The 22465-nt window shown below is 40.9% G+C and overlaps 1 protein-coding gene across 5 annotated transcripts in view; it reads right to left on the minus strand.

The window, feature by feature from the left end:
- The window catches only part of DENND2B (DENN domain containing 2B), a 186738-nt gene that overhangs the window by 139090 nt on the left and 25183 nt on the right, over nt 1-22465 (minus strand). For 4 of the 5 annotated variants that reach the window (XM_085317187.1, XM_085317183.1, XM_085317185.1 and 1 more), the window contains exon 2: nt 8989-9077. The gene's annotated coding sequence lies outside the window, so the exon portion shown is untranslated. Of the gene's footprint in view, nt 1-8335; nt 8601-8988; nt 9078-22465 lie in introns of those variants that run through there. The other variant, XM_085317186.1, reaches the window with a different exon arrangement.

The raw sequence follows: 22465 nt of genomic DNA on the forward strand, positions 1-22465 counted from the left end.
AGTAATCTCAAGCTACAGGGCTACACAGGCTTCATGTAATCAGAGGAGATGGTCAGTCCCATTCTGGGACTTTACTCTCTTGGAAACTTTTCTTGGATAAAATTAGGGTCCTCTACCTAGTTTGGAGATAAAATTTTGCCCATGACATGTTTACAACTTGGAGTCTGTTAACATAGATTGCAGAGATGGTCAGAGCATGGTAATTCTACATACCTCCATGCACACACAGAGAGCTATCAACTAAACTACACACCACCAGTGTGTAAGCCCCCACAAAGCTTGGGGGGGGGGAGCGTCTATCACTTGAGGCAAAAAAATCCATTACTCACCAGTATTAGCAAGGCTGCATCCTATTTGTGATTTCCTGTATAGACAGACTGAAAGCTTATAAGCAGGCTCTTTTCAGGAAAGGACAATTATATCATACCTTACAGACCTCTGAAGCCCACCTCAACAACTTCTTTTAGGTCATATTAAGTATTTTATCAGTCCAGTATTTCACTTCTTTTATCTTCTCTGCATAAGAGACATGAATACTTAGGATATTACAGATGCTACTAGATTTCAAGATTTAAACATTGGTGGTGAAGAGAGATTTCTGAATGCCTATGATTTTTTTTCCTCATTTTATTTACATGTCTGATTTGGCATACAACATATTAACAGATGACCTATAATTAACAAATAGTTGCAGATTTCTTCATCTTCTAGTGTTTAACAGGGAATTTCAAGGAGTCACCAGCCTCCAAAAATATCTAGAGAGTCTGAGCAAAATGTTCCTCTCCTTTTTATAACTGCAACAAAACATATTCCAACCATWCCCTGCAGGCTTAACTCTGGCCAGTCTTTCTCCTGAAGAAGCCTACACACCTATAACACCTCCACAGAATTGGTAAGGTTGGAAGGGACCTCTGGAGATCATCTAGTCCAACCTCCCCGCTCAGCAGGGTCACCTAGAGCATGTTAGACAGGGTTGCATCCAGGCGGGTTTTGAATATCTCCGGAGAAGGAGACTCCGCAACCTCTCTGGGCAACCTGTGCCAGTGCTCTTCTTTTCCACAAAAAAGCCAAATTGATCCAAAGGTGCCCAAGCCTGTACTGAAATGAACTGTCCGACTGTCCAAATACCACAGCTTCCTCTCAGTTTCCCTGAAAGTTCAACCTGACATTTGGAATTGTCTTGGTTGCAGAAAAAATGACAAAAACTTCTTAACAAATGAAAAAATAAAAACAAATTAATTAATCACTCCAACAGTTAATCTGGTTCAGCCACACACAGGAGTTACTGCAAATTACAGAGGAATGCAACCAGTCTTAGTCGGCTGGTTCACACACAAAGAACAGAATCAGTCAGTAACAAAGAGCAGGAAGAATCGTTTTCTCTTCTTATCCATATGCTTTCCAGACTAGGGTCAGTAGGGGATTTGCTAGGGGATTTACTGATAAAACACAGCTTTGCCACATTTGTCAGACCTGAGGCTGTCATGGAAACATAAGTGATCTGACAACTGTTAATGAGCCACTGTCACAAGGGCAATCTGTCCAAGCTGACAGATTTGCTGCTCCTGTTCAGTAGTGGGCAGCAGTGAAATGGCTCTCAATCTTACTGAACTGCTGCTAGGGTTCTAGAACATTTTATTTTGGAAACATCAATGTCCATGTTTCTTAAAAATAGTATTTTACAGAATTCCCTACCTACAATGATGCTTTGGTTTTTTGCTTTTAGATCAAATTGAAAACAAATGTTGAAATGTTAAGTGTTGCAATAGGAGAGAAGACTGAGCTTTGACTTTGCTCCTCTTCTGCCCACCTTGTGGGAAGCCGACCATTTCTCTGGAAGACTAACAAGGTTCTCTTTCCTCTTTCACAGATAAGCAGCAGCTGGCTTCTTTCCTCACTCTCTCTCCCACCTATTCCTACATCTCCTTTTTCTACTCGGGCTCAGAAGTAGAGTGTTCTCCCACTGGTAGCAACATATTTCGCCTTTTCTCATGACAAATCTTTTCTGACAGTAAACATCTTAATACTTCTACCAGCCAGTACATCATTTGGCACCAGTACAGACAACAAGGACTTGTCTTTCTCAGACCCAGTAGTGGTTCACATATGAGCCCATCCAGATGCCCAGTCTCGGATGTTAGTAAAACCAAGTGTGTATTGCTTCTGCATGCAAGGTCATAGAGCTCACCAGCAGAGCAACTGCCAAAACAGCACTGCAAATCTTACTCGCATGAGCATTATAGGATCTGTGATTTCACACAGGCAAAGACAAAGCAAGTACAAGAGTGCGGTATCTGTAATTGCTATTGACGTCATTAGCATCAGGCAGAGGTCAGCGACAAGAGCTCTGGTACCGCCAGGAAAGGGAGGAATGGGAGAAAGGCAGGGCACCTCCCCTCTGATCACACTGGCATGGAGTGTTAGGAGAGGGAAAACAAAACACTGGGCTGGATCCTCAGCTGATACAAACCAGCAAGGGTCTGACACACGACAGCACTTCATTTAATGTAGCCTCTTTTCAGTCAGAATGGTTGAGGTTGGAAGAGACCTCTGGAGATCATCTAGTCCAACCCGCTGCTCAACCCTCCCTAGTCCCAATGGACGAAGTGCCCAAGCACAAGGCAGAGGCAGCACACAGTGACAGGCAGGGTCTCTTAGGAGCTCACCTCTGCATGTGCTTTGGGACCACCCCTTCATGCCTTATGGATCACACTGTGCCCAAATCTGGGGATAAGACTGGCACTCCCCTGCCACTGGAGCCTCAGATCAGGGAAAGAGCACTTCTGGCAGGAGCTATGCTTCAGCTGCCAGTGCTGGGGCGCAGGCTGTCTTGCTTCCAGGCAGCATTTGAGGGCTGCACTTTTTGCAGAAAGCGAAAGGGGTGGCCAGGAAGCTGGATGTGCAAGTCCAAGGGGTGTTACTGCTCCATTTGCAACCTACTGGAACTTATTATTGCTAATAAAAGAGCAGTGAAAAAACAATGTTTGCCTTTGGGTCTTTATGTGTTCCCAAAAGCCAGTTTGCTGCCCCAAGCATGAGGAGATAYTCTGTCTCACTCTGATGTGAGACAGAATAGGTCTAATCTCTCCTTCTCTGGAGATACTCAAGGCCCGCCTGGATGCAACCCTGTCTAACATGCTCTAGGTGACCCTGCTGAGCGGGGAGGTTGGACTAGATGATCTCCAGAGGTCCCTTCCAACCTTACTGATTCTATGATTCTGTGATTCTAATCCAGAGTATCAGCTGATCACACAAAAAAATCACTGTCCAAAAATATTTTTTCACTCCTCTTTCTGAAACCAATTTGCCTGTTCTCTAAGAAACAGCACCAGGATGAGTCACCTGAAATTAATTTTCAGGCAGATTTCTGAAGACTGAGCTGTGATATGGCCCCTTCCCTAGGACAACATCCCAGGAAACCACAGTGGAGCTCTGCCAGGAAATGCTAGGAGATGAATGCAATGGGCTGAGCAGAGCATGGGTTTGAACATGCTGGCAACAGAGTGGCAGGAGAATGGATAAATCTTTTGGATAAACAGGACTGTGCTCTACATCACAGAGATGTTCTTTGTAAGTTTAGTCAGTACTTTCTTGGCTTGCCACTCTTGACAACTCAGTCATGAAACAGCTCTCTCTGGAATACTCTGCTCAAATTGATCAGCTCTCACTTATTTTCCCTTTAAAACTAATAATAGGAGGTCTGCACAGACCTGTGTGAGACTCAAAACACAGGAATGTGAATTGTGCAGCTGCAAATGTTTCCACACTGCTGCAGCTTTCAAATGCTTTTTGCTCTCCACTGAGGGGGCATGAAATAGCATTGCAGGGAGCAACTCTTGTATTGTCACAATTGTCCAACTGTTCTCAACATGCCCATAACATGGTAAATGTTCAATGATGCCTTTCAACTTTTAAGCATGTTTGAAAGGGGGAGTGTTCTGGTCACAAATCAACAGGCTCAGCTGGTCCAGGAGCACAGGATGATTTGATGGCTTTTACCCTTTGTCCGCCAGCTGCACAAGAGATGTCAAATTGCGTTCTTGCCACTGGCAGAAGTTTTAGCCTCTGATTCATCTTCTTGTTATCAAATTGCAACAAGACAGGAAAAAAATGGTCCAACAGAGGTACAGTGCCTCTGACTGGATGGGGAAGTGGGACTCCTTTCAACAGTCCCATGCATACAACAGTTTGGCTCAGAGCTGGCACAGAAGATTAACACTTCATGAGGTCTTAACCCAAAGTAAGAGCCGGCACTGGAGGAAAGCCAACTATGCCACACTCCACTAACTGCTTAGGGTACTTTGTTGTTGTCACATGAGACTTAACAACCAGGAGGCTCTGTCTAAAAAGAGCTCAGGGCTGAAGTACATTTGCAAAGCTTGTAGAAGTAACAAGAAGAGCACCTGCCTCTCCCAGGTTTGCCTGCATCTAGTACTGTCACAGAACTTGGTCCCCACTGGCAATAGGTTCACTTGCAGTCTGAAAAATAAAAAAAGCCTCTCAGGCTTTTAACAGTAAGACAAAGTTTAAATCCCAGACCGGAAGCCTTAATTATAACGGATTCGTATGAAAGTTGCCAGATCTCTCCCTGCTCTGTAATCAGTGCTGTGCCAAGAGTCTGCTTTGTGTCACACTAGCAACAGTGTTAAGTTCAGCAAAGTAACTAGGTCAAAGATGCAAAGTCAGAACAGAGATCACTGATTAGCACTAATGAGAGCCTGCACTGCAGACTGCTGCAATCATCTCAAGGTTCTTGTTGTCGTTAAAGGTAGCCACATCCATACCCAGTGTGTGCTGCTCAGAACAAATACTTTTGCACTTCTGACTTCTACAGCTTAGAAAGTAACTCAAAGTCATTATGAGCAGAGAACCACTTGAGAGGCAACAATAACAAGTACTAGTTGTTCATGTTGCTGGAATTTAAATTAACTTAAACAAAATGAAGGAAAGATTTGAGCATTCTCAGGGCAGCTCTTCTAAATACACAGCATTGTTGTTTTCAATCAACCAGTTCAACCTTTTGTAAGCATGTGGTTGTGTGTAGTGAATACTACTCCCATGTTCCAGAATTTAATGGTGCATCTGGCCATATCTGTAATACCAGGTGCTGCTAAGATCATCCTACCTTCAAAGAAAACAGCAGAAAGAGAGACACCTGTGGTATTAAATAGAACAGTGTTTTAAATAGAAGAGAGATTGAAAAGACTGGAATTGTTTAGAGAACGGAATAAAGAGCAGAAACAAATACTGAACAGCACAGAGAAAGTCAGTCCTGAGCTCCTAAATATTCCCAATTTATTAATCAACAAGGTAGTGTATTTCCAGCTAAAAAAGATAAACATGTGTCAACATAACAATTAACCTGGAACTCAGTGCAACAAAGACACAATAGGGCGAAGCACGTTTCCAGCCTATGGATGAGCAGTTTCACAAAAGATGATCTTAGGCAAAATAAATCAAGCAATTAAAAACATTTTAACTCTTATACTCATCATAGAATTACATATGTAAATTACTTATTAGATAATCAAGGAGAGTAAAAAAATATTTCCACTACATCCATTCACTTTCCTTCCAACTACAATGAGACAGGACACAACTAATCTTACCAGAAAAAGACCCGTTAACCTCTGGAAAACTAAGAGACACTGACTATTCACAGACAGAAAGTGGGCAAACAGCCACTGACACAAAAGAAGTGGCTCCATGAGCCAAACAAGGAGATTTATGTCAGGATAACAACATAATGCAACTCTCTTCAAGACACATAAACAAACAAACTTGTAAAGCGGAAACTCCATCAGGCTGCAAACAGCGGGCTAAGGACTATACGGTAGTTGACCAACAGAGCCACTACATCTATACAGACTGCTTGAAAAACTCTGTGCACATCCCTGGTATAAGAGCAGCCTTCTCGAGTTCTGCTCACTCCCTTAATGAAAGAAAAATACAGTCTGCCAATGCCTATGTGCTGCTGGCTACATTTATACCCAGCCATAACAGCCAAGCTAGTAGTAGTATAACCTTTTGTTATGAGTGTAATTATAAAAATACTATGATTTATTAATATTTTTCCCCACTGGTAAGGTTACAGGATATAATATGTGTAGGCTTCATTTGGAATGTGCCAATTCAGAATGYGAGGACATACAGAAATTATATTAAAGGACTATGGAAGTGATGCCTTGTATCACTTTCCAAAGTAACACATAAATACTACAACACAAACCCTTATGGGAAATGCCGCTCAGCCAGAAACTCTAGGAGGGAACTCATCAGGCTTCCTACTGTATTGCACCACAGGACAGATAAGCTCCGAAAAGCAAGTACGGCCTTTGGGATGCCTCCATTTTAAAACTGCCCAGCTTGGAACAGTATGTGGAGGTCTTTCAGAAGGTCCCAAGTGACTATTAGTAACATGTAACCACTTAAAAGCAGAAGCTCAGATTTTGAAAATCATAATTGTTTTGTAATTCAGAAATTTTGGCAGCCAATAGCATTTTTACCCCAAATGCACCTTAAACTTGAGTAATTAGTACAGCATTCCTTGTTAAGAAAGTTATGGTTCAAATTAGGACATCAACTCTACAGGTATTTCATTTCTGTTCAAGAGTGGCACAAGGATTCCTTATTTAACTGCTCTTAACCATCAGTCAGTCTAATTATTAAATTTGGCTTAATCAGGTTATTAACTGATATTCTCTAGCAGCAGTATTTTATTTATAGAAAATCAAGCTGTCAAATCTGGTAGGAAAGAAGAACATAAACTGTCACACTATGTTGATTAGCCCTTCAAACAAACAACAGCTGTCAATTCTGTGCCTATGTTGCGGCAAGATTACCTGSTCTGTAACAGCCTGTTTCTCCCTCGTGAAGTACTCTACTGACAGATCACAGTGATAACAGTTTTTTCCTGCTAAAATCTTCCTGGAATTCATCCCTGAAGCACAGTTGATAACGTCCTTTAAACARGGAATAATCTGTGCATGAGTGCACACACACACACGCACTCTCAAAGGTAATGGCCTTTTGTGGGGAGGAGAGGTGCGAGAGGGATGTGATTTCCATTTCCTGCACTTTCCCCTTCTAGAGCGATTACAGCAGAAAGCGGAAATAAGCATCATCACCATCTCTGATGTGTGATAGCAGGCATGCTGAAGCCAGTCAGCAGCGTCCGTCATTGTTGGGTGCAATACAAAAGACCTTCTGTCTGGAAAGTTCAAGAAAGAAAACCAAGAGCTAGTGGCCTGGTCCTACAGTCAAAAGACCAAAACAGAGGCTGAGAAGTTCTCAAGCAGAGGCTGATCTGATGCCCTTTGAAGTTCAGGGGAAAACTCCCATGGACTCTAGCATGTTTTGAATCATGCCTGAAATGCACAAAAGGAATCAAAGCAACACAAAAGCAGAAAAAAGCATCTGACAGAAGGGAGTTTTAAGTAATGTAGAAGTGATCTAATCTTCTCATCATGGTTATCAGTTCAGTATATTTTTGTGATGTCTGAGAAAGGAGAATTGTATCAATTTTCTGAGTCTTTTCATTAGGAAATAGCAACTGCACATTAATCATTAGGCATTTTTCACTTAAAACCCTATGCATACCATCCTAATGTTGATTGTCAATTACAGCATTTAGTAAACATGTCAGAGGAAAGGGGGAAAGTGCCTCTTCAATTGCTGGATTTATTAATTTAAAAGTTTTCCATTTTCTCCCCCTCTGCAACCCCTTCCCCAAAAAAGGCTAGTTTAAAACTATGAGAAACACAGCCCATGACCGAAAATCTTACTAAGAGCACTGCCAGAGTCATCTATTCACAGGCAGCAAATGAAACAGAGCCCAACCCAGAAGAAACTCTCACAGCACATTCTCCAAACAGCAACTCAAGGACTCCACGTGCATGGAGATTCCAAATCCTCTGCTTAACTAAGATGCAATTAACTTTCACATTAAATATAGATATAGGAGCACCCAAAAAGAAAGAAATGCCTGCTGAATTCTATAGCATGTCCTAATTATTTTCTTGAATACAGCAATAATTGTATTGTTTTAGTTTTGGTGTCTCAATGAAGTTTTCTGGGAATTAATGTGTTAGAAATTTTTAAGCACTTTCTGCAGCCTTTGCACAAGACCTGCAACAAAGAGCCAAAGTGTTTTTTTTTCCAGAAATGCAGGATGTTTCTTCTTTCCCTGGCTAATAGAATCCAACTGTTGCCACATGACATCATTCCCCAGAGCTAGGGAATCCAAGCTAGCACAGACGCTCGGCCAGGAGTAAATGCTGTAGAAAAAACTTCTCAAAGTGAGAAGAAATAACACAAAAAAGGCAAATTTTGTTACCTGAAATTTGGAACGCTTCCTTTTCCACTCCATTCTCAGATTTGTATTTCCCAGACAAAACTCTGTCTTATTATCTGAGGCATTAGGAAACCAGCCGTTCAGCGTCTAATACCTGCTGTGCTTCCCACAACTCCTTCATATGACCTTTCGCAGCACTGATTCCAGCAAAAAATGATTGCAGAGAACACAGACTGGCTGGGCCAGTTGTCATGGAGATCTCTCCCTCTCACTCTCTCTTTTGCATACACACACGCACACACACATACACATACGGACTTAAACAATTCTGGGAGGCATCCACAAAACAGCATGCCTTTTCATCAGCTAAGTTTTTGGAGCATTCCACCCCTCCTCCAAGCCCTCCCTTGAGTCAGCCCAGGAAGCTGAGCTTTGGTCATGAATCGATTGTTGAAATAAGAGATATCGCCTTTTAAAAAACAACACAGAACTTGTACACTTTCCCCCACAAAGAAAAACAGAAATGTTTGCTTGCCAAAGCTTTGAGCTAAAAGCAAATCTATCACATTCAAACCTGCAGGCTGTTTATCTTTGCCTGACTTGTTATGAATTTGATATCTGAAAGCACTGCAGCTTTGCTGAAATAAAATCATGCAGATTATATGAAATGTTCCTGGAATGACCTGACTGCTTACCTTGCTGTTCTTCCAGTACTCAGCCGGTGACTCAGTTAGTGCAGGTATTCATGGTGGTCACACAGGACTTCCTGTATTCTTTCATGTTTCTGTGTTTAAGTAGAAAAATCTGCAGGTCAGGAATTTGCAACAAACAAAAGCAATTTCCCAGCCAAAAAAAGAAAAAGACAAGTTTGAAAGTTTTCTCTTAACAATTTTAAGAATACACCTCTCTTACCCAAAACCCACTATCTCCCAGATAAAGCAGAAACCCATTACACTGACATCTGAGAATACAAGACTGATTAGTTTAACATATTCACTGGCACCATGGTTGCAAAACAAAACTAATTCCAAACATAAATAAAGAAAGATACACAATATTTTTTCCTTGACAAAAGATTTCTAAGTTAACCCCCGGAAACATCATATAGGAAAGCATGGACTGATAAATCAAGAGGAAAAAAGATATTTTTAAAAAAGAAGGGAAAAGAACATTTATTAAGAAAATACAGTAAGAAGCATGTAAACTCAGAAGAATAGCACAGTGTCCAAAGTTTTCACACTTTGGGAAATAGCTTTCAGAGTTATTCTTCAGAGGATTTAACCAGAGTCAGTCATTCAAGGTTTTAAAACTTCATAAAAGCTATCAAAGGGAGTGCATGATTCTGCTTTCTGCAAAGTAAGAAACAGTCCCCCTAGTGGGCATAAAAACACAAAGCTGAAACTAACTATGCAGTACTAAGTAGGAAATCACCCGATTTATTTTTTCTCCACCATCTGCTTCATTATGCTGTTAGGATATTCCATTTACCAAAGATCCTTAACAATTCTGCCAGTTTCAAGAGCATAGGCCATTATCAGCAATATGAAATAAAATGAACATTTACAACTATTTTTACCATATTCAGTGGACATAACACAAGAAAATGTTTATGTATATGCTATTACATAATCAACACATCTAGGTTTATATATGAGGAGATACAGAAGAGCTTCAAAATATTTTTCTTCAGGTTATGTTTGCAGTATGGGTTTTTCTATAACGGAGATGGCATAAAACAAGCCTAGAGAGACTGAGATATGTCTCTACATATAGCTATTACAAAATATAAACTACATTAGAATATATTATTGACTACACTTCTGAAAATTTGACATCTTTTGTGAATCACGAAGCTGTCAGCAGACTGCACAGCTCTTTCTGCTTAAGCCACCTCACATCATTCTTTGTGTTGAAAACACTACCCCAAAACTACATGAGAAGTATTTTACATAGTTATCAAAAACTGCATTAAGATTAATCACAGGTAAAAGAATATAAAACAGCTACTCCAGCTGTCAAGAATCCAGAAGGAGCTGAAATGATGTAACATTAAATAGGTTTCTCTAGACATGGAAGTGGCACATTGTAAGGCTGCAAGTTCATGCTAAGTTCCTTTGAGTCACATGCCAGTGAATCCCTGCAGAACCACTGGAATCAAATGAAAACTTCTGACACATTTTTGCCTTAAAAAGCCTTCTTTGGTGCAGGACTGAGTTAAACTCACTACATGTTGCAAGTGAGCAGTTTCAGCAGTGTAACTGGGGGAAATGGGGAGGCAGGTAACTGCTCCCAAGAAAGGAATGTTTTTCCCTACATTGCTGCAAAGGGAGTGCTCAAAGATGTGGAAGTAATAAAAAAATAAAAATACAAAATAAAAAAAATAAACCTTAAGAATTGATCAAGGGGCAGGTGAAACAGGTCTTGTCTATCAATCTCAGAATACCTATAAATCCCACTGCTGACAGCATGGAGTAGTTAGCAACCATCTGCATGACATCCCACTCCAGAATTTATCTCAAGGCTCTGAGCACRGCACTCGGAGATCACATCTGCATATATGGCAAGGAGCTGGGGGGAGCACACACGTTAGTATTTGTAAACAATGGAAAATGTTCACTGTGTTACATATACATTCAGTTACAGTTGAGAGTTCCACACAAAACAAAAGCAGTTAAAATGTATTATGTATGCAAAAATATTTGAGTACAAAACATAGTAGTAAACAGCACAGCTTAAACTTCGGTCTTGGGCAGGAAACTACCACAGAGGACCCCAGACAAACACCTTTCTATTCTGAGCCTCAGAAATACACCRTTAATCGATTTCTTGCCAAAAGCCCAAATATTTTGTTCAGACTGGCTTGGGTAAAAAAGGACCATTTTCATCTTCTACTTTTTTCCTGGCTGGGTATTCCTGTGGGTGCATCAACATCACCTGACAGAATTTAGGATCAGAGAGAAAGCATATGACGAACAACTTATATTAAATTAATTACAAAATATATTTTTTAAAATGTCATGGCTACTCTGCGACCAGAAAGTATTAGAATATGTATCCTTACCCCCTGCAGTAAAAGAACAATCCATTACTCACACATAGCTGAGATTTAGTTTCTTATTTCCGATTCACTTCCCATTTCTGACTTGTTCTTATGCTCTGCAGCCACGAGCACAGGATGCAGAAGGCACGTGACACAAGCAGGAGCAGACATGCACTGAAAAGGATGAGCACACAGTGAGGGAGACCTCACCAAGGCGCACCTGGTGTATCTGTGCCCTTGAGAGTGGAAATGGAAATACGAGCTGCTCTCTCACAAGCTGCAGGGACTGAGTTTCTTTGCTGAATGCTTTTCAAATCAAGCAGCCATCATCAGGAACAGGAGTGGAAACAAATCAAATTTGCTCCTAAAYGGCTCGTGAAATCTTGTTGTTTTTGCTAGGTAAGAACACAGCATCAACTTTGGGATTTAAAAAGACAAGAACAGAGATGGGCTACAGACTAACCCATCCACAAAAACACCACAAATATTTAGTACGTATAAACTGAGATTAATCACTGCACCAACCTCGATGACATTTTCCTTTGCATTTTTTTTAAGAAAACTAAGTTCCATATAAATTTATTCATGTAAAATAACTGCATTTTCCCCCTCCTCAAATGACCTTTCTGCCTTCCACAAATGCCTCTCCTCTTTTCCCATAGAAGATGATGAACACTTTTATTTCTCTTCCTGCTACTGTCATCTCTACTCCACAGTTACTATCTTTTCAGTGACCTCAATGGACACATATCTAATTAAACTTAGATAAACTTAAGACAAAATAGCAAAAACTGAATCCTCACTATCCTTATCCTCTGCTACTTTTTTAACTTGATACTATGAGAAGGCAAGTGCCTGCAGCTCCTGTTGACCTCCCTAGAAGAGACAAGAAACTAGTTAGTACTTCCTCATCACCCAGCAGTGACTTGCCAAGATATGGAAATAAGGGAAAAGGTATCAGCTCATAATATAAAGCAGGCTTGCTCAAGACAAACTGTGGTCCTTACTCTTGTTTAAAGGCCCAATACTCAATACTTTAAGCTCAGGACATTCAGTGACTTCCACAGTGGACAAGGAAAAGACATTCAGTCCAGCAATTACTACACTCATTTGAGCAGTCCCAGAGTGCCTTAGAGCTTTGCAAATTACTCGTCAAGCCTTTATTTTTCAACACTCCAGCACTACAGCACAGCAGCGTAAGTGCCACAAAAAAACACCTCTGATTCCCAGAACATTATTCTACTAAAGTGAATAAAACTTCCACTGACTTCCATGGGACATTGACTTCAATTTGGCCCAACTAAATCATGTTTTTCTAGAAGTGTGGCTATCACAGGAAGCAGTACAAAAGCATATCTCGACCCTGCAAACATTTAAGTAAAGGAGTGATCCCACATGTGAGAGGCCTCCTGATTTCAGAGGTACAGCACAGGTATAGATCTAGGATCAGTCAGCTCTAAACTTGTTCTCTTCCTCCATTTCAGCATCAGATCCACTACCCATAATATTTCCACAATTCTCATTTCCAGCAGGACAATTAAAAATTTTCATGATGTCTTTTAATAGCCCAATGAGGATCATGTCTGAAGCACTGTACTGATTTCACTAACCCAGGAAAAAAAGTATATATACATGTGCATACGTGTGTGTGTGTGTGTGTAGGAAATGACTAATCATAGCTGTGCACTTTTTGAGATGCTGCCAATCCCTTTATGGCCCTCTATCCCATTCCATTTTGAGCTCATTTTTCAAAGGAAAGCCTGCCATATAAGGGTCTGAGCTCGACTTCTCCATGGAGTGCATGATAACAATTTGCAAAAGTTGCTAAGTGACTGAGTGAAACTAGAGCATATCTGTACCTGGGGAGTCATGACAAAAGTTGACACACATTCAACTCCTGCGTGAACACTCTCATTCAGAAATGAAGTGGCTTTACTTCGTGGATATTATTGTTTTAGGCCCTGATTCAGCAAAGTAGTTAAACATCGACTTCAAAAGAACTTAAAAACAGGTGCTAAAATGTTTTACCAAAGTGGTGCCTTACTAGTGTTGTATATTTTAGAAAGGACAGACAGAAAGAGGTCTTATTTGGCAATTAAGGTTTTAAGATGCTGTTTGGTGATATAACAGGAACACACTCCCCACACTAAATATACTAATGAAGCTGAAAGCAAACAACTGAGCAATGAGTTGAATAATTCCTTAATAAAACAACTTTAAACCTGAACAATGTAGAGTTAATTCATGTAAATGCCTGGTTTGAGAATTATCCATACCTACGGTCCGATTCATGAYAGAAAACACATATTACAGCTCACCCTGCTAGGAAAGCAGTGCAAAGCCTAACAAGCCATAGAAACTGGCTCCGGGCCCAGGCAGCCAGTTCAGCCAGCCCTCAACATCCCGCACTGCAAATTGTTTCAGCTGGCATCAGGCCAAGGCACAGGCCAAGCTGTAGGGATAACCAAAAGGTGGGAAGCTCATGTAAATGAGTCCTTCTGCTCTTCAATTCTCTAAAGCCAACCCTGTATGCAACCCATCTGCACTCCGGTCAACACCCTTCCTACRCATAGTTGTGCTGTATCCAAGGAATGCCTGAAAACGAAAGACAGAAAAGACAGGAAAATGTAAGATCAACACTGGAGGGAAGGAGGATGCCCTTGTGGGAACACTATTTATTCTGTCTGGACAAAACAAGAAAATGTTGCCCTTTGTAGGTGTAAATTCTTTCCTACACTTTTTTTTTTTTTTTTAATTATCCCTATCAAGCCTGGATTTCTAGCTCAAGAAGAGGGACAAATGAGACAAGCAGGCTTCCTCTGGGAACTGGCCATATCAGGAAAGACGTTAATGAGTTGTTTGAATTCCTGACACAGGAATTCTGATTTGATCCTATCTTAATGTAAGATAGCTCAACATGTTTTACTGAAAAGAAACATTAAGAAACTAAAAGCCAAAGGACAAGTTTCTATTGCCTATGTTCACAGCACACATCCTGCAACAAAACATGCTTCYTGTGGGACTAGATGGCAATTTAAAAAGCAGAGCCCTTCACACCTAAAGTCATAATGCAAGCAGGACTCACAAGAATATAACCCATGGAGGACTATGTGCACAGCTGAGCAAGTGCTACAAAACTCTGACTTAATGGGAGCAAAGGGGCAGAATCCTTCTCAGAGCACGTAAATGGTTGGAAAAGACAGATCCTTTAGGCCAAATCCCCACCTAAAAAAGTACTTTTCAAACTGTTGTCAAAGTAGCTCTTTCTGTAAAAAGGACTTTTACTTGGGTAGTGGCACAAAGGAGAAAGATGCTGTTAAGGAACCATCTCTATTGATGCACTGGCTCTACAGAATTAATAAAGGGAAAAGCATCATGTAGTCAACAAAGCAGTAGTCACAAGGATAAGTACATTCAACTAATCAATACTGATACAATACTCTTTTTCTGAAGCAGAACATGGATGGTGATTGGTCTCCCCTGTCATCCCCCAAGAAGAGCTCTAAATTTAAAGTCAAAAGGGAAAATAGGATGGCTAAGATTGAGCRTCCAATAAAATATCACCTTATTTTCATGAGACAATCAAAACCAATGGCACTTTGCTCTCTTTGAGTATCAAAATAAACAAACAGATAGATAGATAGATAATGACAATGTGTTTTGTGATTCCTTTTGATCACCAGCTATAAAAATTAACAGGAAGTTTATGCAACCCCCTCCAGCTGGATAGATCTCATCTTCCAAAGCCTATTAGCCAAAAGGCTCTAAAAAGAAACATCAGTCTAACAYTCTTTTGGACAAAAAGCAATGACTTATCTGTGGGATAACTTCTGCAATTGGCTTCCTTTATTTTAGTCATTACTTGAACCTTCGAGCTGGCCTGGAGATGCTGTGAACTGTGGGCAACGTGCTGGGACGATGCCTTGAGCCCTGCCTTACATCTCTAGGAAAGAAGGGTATTGTAAGCATCACCCCAGCACTGTTCCAATCACCTACACCCCATCGAATTTAAAGCCAGGAACCGGATGTGTTTTCTTAGGCATATTAGCAGTTTGTCTGGCATAGTGCTGTAATCATAACAGCAGCAGATTTTTTAAGCCGCAGACAATAAAGCTTTTTTCTTCTCTATTTTGGATAGAGCAGATAAACAAAATATTGCTTTAAATATACACAGTTCCTTTCATTCTTTCATTCATGGCCCTCASAGTGCTTTACAAAGTTGGGTAAATGTCACTCCCATGTGTGGCTGATTGGAACAAAGGAGTTAAGCAGCTTTGTGTGAGGCTACACAGTAGCCCCCTCAGAAACTGCGTGTGTGACTGAGCCCTGACCACTGAGCTCTGCTGCCTCCCATGAGGTTGTATTTGGAGCCTGGAAGGCAGTCAGGGTCAGCTGAACTCCAACGGATATTTCTTCCTGGAAAACAATTGGCTTGAACATGGGAAACAGCTGAAATCAAGCTTTCCTTCTAGCTGGTTTCAAATCCATAGAAGAAGTTAAAGTCAGTGAGAGTGGAGTGGTGAGGACGAGCTTGTGCAAAACAAATGAGATCCAGAATCAGACTACGCAGACAGTTCAAAACATTTGGTGACCTTTCTGTTATATTTTTGAGTACTTCAGTGCTTCCTAGTTTTAACAGTGGAACATCATACACAGATGCTCAAATGAGCGGCAACAGCAGTAACTCCAAGAACTGAAAGCAGCGCAGCCATCGGAGCACAGGGCAGTGTAGGAACTAGCGTGGTTGTGTTTCATCGGGACCAAGGCTGTGTCTCCACACAGTGCCTCAGCGCGCTGTGGGGCTGTGCTGGCCTCTTGGAGTCAGCTCCAGGGCGCTCTGGCCTGAGCTGCAGCGTGTGACATAGCCATCCCCTGAGCAACATACTTTGCATCACAGAGGAAGCTAGTCCCAGCACTGGAGATTCAGATCCAAGTTCCTGAACTACAGATGAATTCCTTAAAAGCAAGGTCATTCTTCCCACTTTGACTTTGTGCACTCCTCCAAACAGAGCTAGGGAAAGCCTCTCAAAACAACCTGACACCCAGGGCAGAACTCTACTAACATCCACTTTCAGTCTGTTCGAGAATCACACATCTACCTGGCTCCTCTTCACTCTTCACCACTAACAGTACAGGTTGTTGTTAAACAACAACAACAAAAAAGTAAAAGTAGACATTGCTTTACTCTCATTAAAACAGATGGTTCAGAGATCAGATTTTGCCTCCTGACATCAGAAAGCATTATTTCTTCTTTTAATTACAGTATTTCCCTTTTTAGAGACAAAAAGAAAGCAAGAATGAATACCTTTTTTACATTAAACTGAAAAGGGCGGAACTTGGGAAAGCACCAGTACTTTTCTTCCAAGTCTGGGAAAACTACACAGCTTATATAGGCCAGGACACAGTTATAGATATTTTTCCTTTAGAACACTGGATAAGGTCCATGTACTCACATGATGTTCCCCATTGCTACGCACATTGCTTTAAGGCGATGGACAACTAACTCTCTAGAACTGTTGCTTGCTGTTGGTGCTGTGAAAATGGTAGAATCCAGCAATATAAGTTGAGTGTTAGCCATTTAGTGTACAAAGACCACACACGAGCTTTTCAAAAATGCACTAAAAAGTTTGCAAAGGATCTTGTTGCCAGTGAAGAAGTGCTAGCAAAAGCTCTGCTAACAGTCTTGATTTCTAGCTAAGTCCTGCCCTGGCTGGTGACATCATGAGCACTGCATACTGCAACAACATCTTTAACTAAATACCGCAGTACGACCAGGCTTCTAAAGGTACTGACAATTCCCAACTAATCACACAGAGTTATGCCAAGATTTAAACATACAACTTACAGCTGTTATGCTGGCAATTGGGAGTGTGTGTGTGTGTGTGTGTGTGTGTGTGTGCAAACACAGGTTAGTGCCTACAATGCTGGAAGCAGCTTATGGAAAATCTGAACCATAAGATTCAAATCATTAAGAGTATGCATCACAATTTGCTTTGGGGAAAATTCCCTGTTCATGAACAGACATGCTGGTTATGACTCTAGTTTCCTAATTTCCTGGTGTGTGAAAGTCCCACCAGTATACATGAGAGCTCTGTGCTTACTGAAAGTACAGAGCAATTCACAGTTTGCCAGAAAGATCTGAGAGGGTTTTTTTTTTTTTTTTTTGCATGTACACACAGAGGTAAAATCTACACTGTGAAGGAAGCAGGCTGGAAAAGCGACCCAACAATCAGCCAGAAGAATTCAATGTTGTTCTTGATTTTGTCACCACTCAGTGATACGATGGACTTCGGGCAACTTTCTTCTTAATTATTAATACTTGTTTGGCTTTCTGAAGCACTGGCAAATCAGAATCAAGCAGTATTGGGATCATGTGGTAATTTGTAATCTCACCATAAACTTCAATCAATATGCATCTTTGATCACATTATACAATTATGTATATTAATCAACTTTGAAGGCTCCAAACCTCCAGTTTCTTAACCCGCTTCATATCTACGCATTTGTGATACTCCCCCCAGTCTCCAAAAGGCCACACATGGACAGGTTTTCTTCATCATTCCAACCACTGAAATTATAAACTTTCCTCACACACAGTTCTATAGTTCAACAAAAGTAAATGCTGTCCTGAGCCAGTGAAAGATTTAGACTCTGATCTTTCCTGCCTGTGTATGACACATGCATACTCAACACTATTTTTTCTTTGACAAAGATTTTGTAGCTGGTCACACTCTAAAGCATTAGACATTTGCATTGCAAGATTAAAAATGTCTGCACTGCAGGTCATTTTTAAAATCCCCTCCATTCAGCTGGGTTCAAAATAAACTGTATTGCATCCATTTTACAAGAACTTGCACAATGGTTAATTGACGTTTCCTACAAAGACTGTTGTTTGTCACCAGTTTCATCTCTGATTTATCGGGGTGTAATCTGGAAGAAATTTGAGCAATTCTAATATCTCACTTCCTTTAGAGGGGCCCCCAAGTGTAATTCACATAGTTTGTGAACTAACAGTAAAATTTTCAAAATAGAAGCTTACATTCCCAATTCCTAGCCATCTAGGACACTTAAGTCTTATGTAAAGACAGCAAACAAACAAGGTAAATACAAACAAAACCATTTGTAAAAAAACACAGTGCCATTTTAAATCCTTTCCAAATGTCACTAAGGTGCTTTAGGAAGTGTAACACTCCCCTACTATTCGACATGAGCCACATGTAACTGAATCAGCTTTCTGCTCTCTGCCTTGGTTTTCTCACCTCTAAAAGCTGATAATAAATAAAGTCCATTAGAAATATTGTTAGAATAAATCCATTAAACTTAATCAGTTGTCCTAAGATCACTGGAAGGAAAGCAGTTCTCTTAAGAAAAGCTGACTATATCTCTTTTAATGAAATTCCCACTAACTAAACCCATTTAGGGGGCTATATAAATATAATCTTCAGAAATACTTTCACTAAACAATTTTAAAGTCACAAACTGGGCTATGAAATGGAAAAGAAATGTCATGCTCTGTCATGCACACACAGAAAACAAAAGTCCAGAGTTTGAATGCTATCTCCTGGATGAAAAAGCAAGCTTATTAACATTAGAGTGATAAAACCCACAACAAGCAGCACAGAGCAAGCACCTCTGAAAGCAAAAATGACATCTAAAGGTATTTGAGGTAGAGAATGGAAGAGGCCACTATGACTCACAGGCTGTAAGTCTAGTCAGTGAAAAATCTGGCAGAAGCGTGTTGTTTGACTATGTCTGTACATTCCAAAGAGATTTATAGCTGCTTATTAAATCATCTGTTCCTGTTAAAACCTAAGAAACTGCATATGTTTCACTGGATTTTACATCTGCTAGGATAGACCTATCAACCATTAGTACAGAATAGAGATTCTTCTATTGGGTGAGCTATTCAAAAGCTTTTAAAACCTTACTTGTGACAGGTGATAAAATCTATCCAAGGGAGGGACTGTAAGGGGGATCTAAACCTGCTGCATCAGAGGATGAGTCTCCCTTATTGGCATCTCTGTTTTGTCTGTGTAATCCTCAAAAGCAGATGGGTCAAGTAGTTTCTACAGAGGAAAGGAAACAAGTAGTTTCTACAGAGGAAAATTTCTACTGAGAAAACAGTCATGTTTTCAGGAAAATGACTGTTGTGACTTGAGGGAGGGTTTTTGGAGCACTGAGGTTCACGCAGAAGTGACACTCTCCCTCCCACTCCCATGAATACCACTAACGCTGGTGTTTCTTCTCAAAATCTGATGAAAGAAGAAAAGAAGAGGTTGTGCACACCCCTGCTCCACTCGCAAATGCTGCTGCTTGTTCACTGCTTGGTTCGTATGAGAGACAGAGAGAGATGGAGAGCAAGCGTACATGCAGGGACAGGATGGCCAGCCACTCCAATCTAAAGCCAGCTGTTCTGCTGCCTCAGAACGCTCTTTGGAGCATCTCCACCAGTACCCTCCACCCACATTATCCACTGGATAAACCCTCGCCCAAACGAAGAACTGACCTTCTCCCATCTCCCCTCCCCCTAAGGCTACTTTTTGTTCTTTTTCAACCTTGGGTACATCCATAGCTAGGCAGCCACTCTTTAATGGCAATATGCAAAGATGTTACTAAATAGAAGCCATTTGCTGAAGCACATATGGGCTGAATGTCTTAAATTCCCAGAAGGCAGTAAAATTTTATACATTTTCAATTAACCCCTTAAAAATAAACAAAAAATTTAGCCATATTTGCCAAATATCTGAGAAAGCAGAATCTCTTTATCCATGGCTACATCAGTGCTGACACTGGAAGAGAGGTTTATTTTAAGAACACAGAAAACACACTTCTTGGTCAGACACCAACACATCTTACTCAATACTCTTCCTTCAACAGTGGCAAAAGGCAATGCTAGTTGTGGCGAATCCGCAAAACCAGCCGCTTTCTGTCCATTTTTCTTTGTCTGTTTGAGACAGTGCGGGTTAAGCAGAATTAAAAAGCAGAAAGACTTGCAAGCTTTTGCTATAGTCCATTTGTTACTCTTGCTATACAAATGAAATACTATGAAGTCTGTAACATGACAGAAAGCCACATCTGAACTGCTATACTTAGCAGACAAGCCAGAAACTTGGGAGTTTTAGACCACAATAATAAACTCAAGATCCATTGAAGCAGCTCACGCACACAGAATGCCCAGAGCTCGCAAGTGAGGGAGCTGAGCACCCCCACTGCGCCCAGGGGTGCAGCTGTGTCAGATTTGCCAGCAAACACTGGATAGGAGGAAGAAGGGATTGGTTTTTCAGCACATTTCTCTTTCACGGTTTTGAACCGCTGCCTTGTAAAAGTCAATTTGCTAAAAAACATGACAGGATAATGGTAGGTCCTGCTGAATCTGCACAGCTAGCTATGCTAAACTGATTTCTGCAGTAAATCATGTGCACTCTCAAAACACAAAAGCAGGGCTGTATTGCTCTGGGAACTGCTTTATACTGTACAAGTATTTTTACCAAAAATGACAAAGTGTTTGTCTGCCCTTGTTATTTCCCTTTCTTACCTCTGTGTTAAACTATCCTCACTTTAACACTCTGGATCAATAAAGAAAGAACAAACATGCCTAGTAAATCTGATCTCACAGAAAGTGGTATGAAAAGCCGACTTGCATCACCAGAGCTATACTCAAATGTGAGCTGCATCAGCAGAGCTATACTCAGTAGGTCACAGTCAACTATCCTACAGCAACACAGACCCCAACCTCACAAGGTCCCTACCATTCACAGTAACTAGACTTTCTGGGATGTTCATTGATCATTAAGAAGTTAAGAGAAAAAGAAGTCAGCCAGCCTTAAGAAAACACTATAAAACAACATTCTGGGGAAAAAAAAACAATGAATTATGGCAATATCAGCAATATAATGTGCAGCACAGTAATACCACATCTCAGCCCATTCAGAGAGAGGCATCGTGACTACGGCATATTGTCCTGCTCAGTAGGCTTTCAACTAAGTGCACTTAAAAGTCTCAGATGGTCCTGATGAAAAAACAAGCGTTATTCAATCCTGAAAAATCTATGCATCTTGCAATTCAGCTCTCCTTCCTTACTGGGATGACAGTGACGTTAACATTCCCTTCCTGCTCTGTTTCAGCTGTCCCTGGTGCCCTGCACACAGCCAGACCATAACACACAACTGCTGGACTTAGAGCAAAGGTGAATCTGGGCCAGCTTGCTCCAGATCAACACCCACAACATCAGTGGATGTCACACACTCACCCACAATGATCTAGCCACATAATAAATGGGCTTCTTCAGCGCTGCAAAAGTGAGAATTTAGCATGGATAGGAAGGAAGGAGTGACCAGTGTATTCCACAGGCAGAGAAAGTACACAAATGTTGCTGTTCCCTCTCACTTCTTGCAGGAGGAAACACCATATGAGAACAGTTACGAGTACTACTGCAGCCTTCTAGCCAGCATGAATCCTGATCAGTCCTTAGGCAAGCCACTGAAGTCAATGCTTAGCTTCTGAGCACATGTTGAAGTATTCGCCTGAGGTGGTGCCATTTTCAAGTGGATGCAGAATCCTACTCAACAGTTGTTCCAATGAGAAGCTACAAAAGTATTCCAGGAACACAATAGCACACGAATTTATCAAGGGTGCATTCTTCCTTATGTAGAAAATCAGACAGACTCATCTGCTCTTCACAGCCAATTGTTTCTTAAGGAGCACTGCTGCGTCCCACATCTGCAAGCACTGAAAGAACAGCTGCCAGCCACAATAGGAAATGGTTTACACTGATTGAGCATATTTCTGAAACCCCACCAATTCTACTCTATAAGAGGAAAAAAAAAAAAAAAAAGGAATAGTAACAAGAAAAACCAGGAGAATTTACTAGTCTTTATTCTGTGTCTTTGCTGAGAAGTGAGGTCTTTTGTTTTCTCTTTCAAGCCATCCTCTGTTATTCACACAGGGAATTACAGACCTAACCAGCTCTATAAATGTTTGTTCCTTGAACTCATGGTTTAAGTTTAGGTCAAAAAAAGATCATTCGCATGTGAAGCATGACTCTTCTGTGGCAAAGCCAAGCCATTCTGATTCCAGACAGTTTTATATTTAGCTTATTTTAATTGTCCTGATTTGTTGCCTGATAAGCCCCT

Source organism: Rhea americana, unplaced genomic scaffold (genome assembly GCF_003343005.1).
Source record: "Rhea americana isolate MKP2758 unplaced genomic scaffold, rheAme1 scaffold_49, whole genome shotgun sequence".
NCBI lineage: Eukaryota > Metazoa > Chordata > Aves > Rheiformes > Rheidae > Rhea > Rhea americana.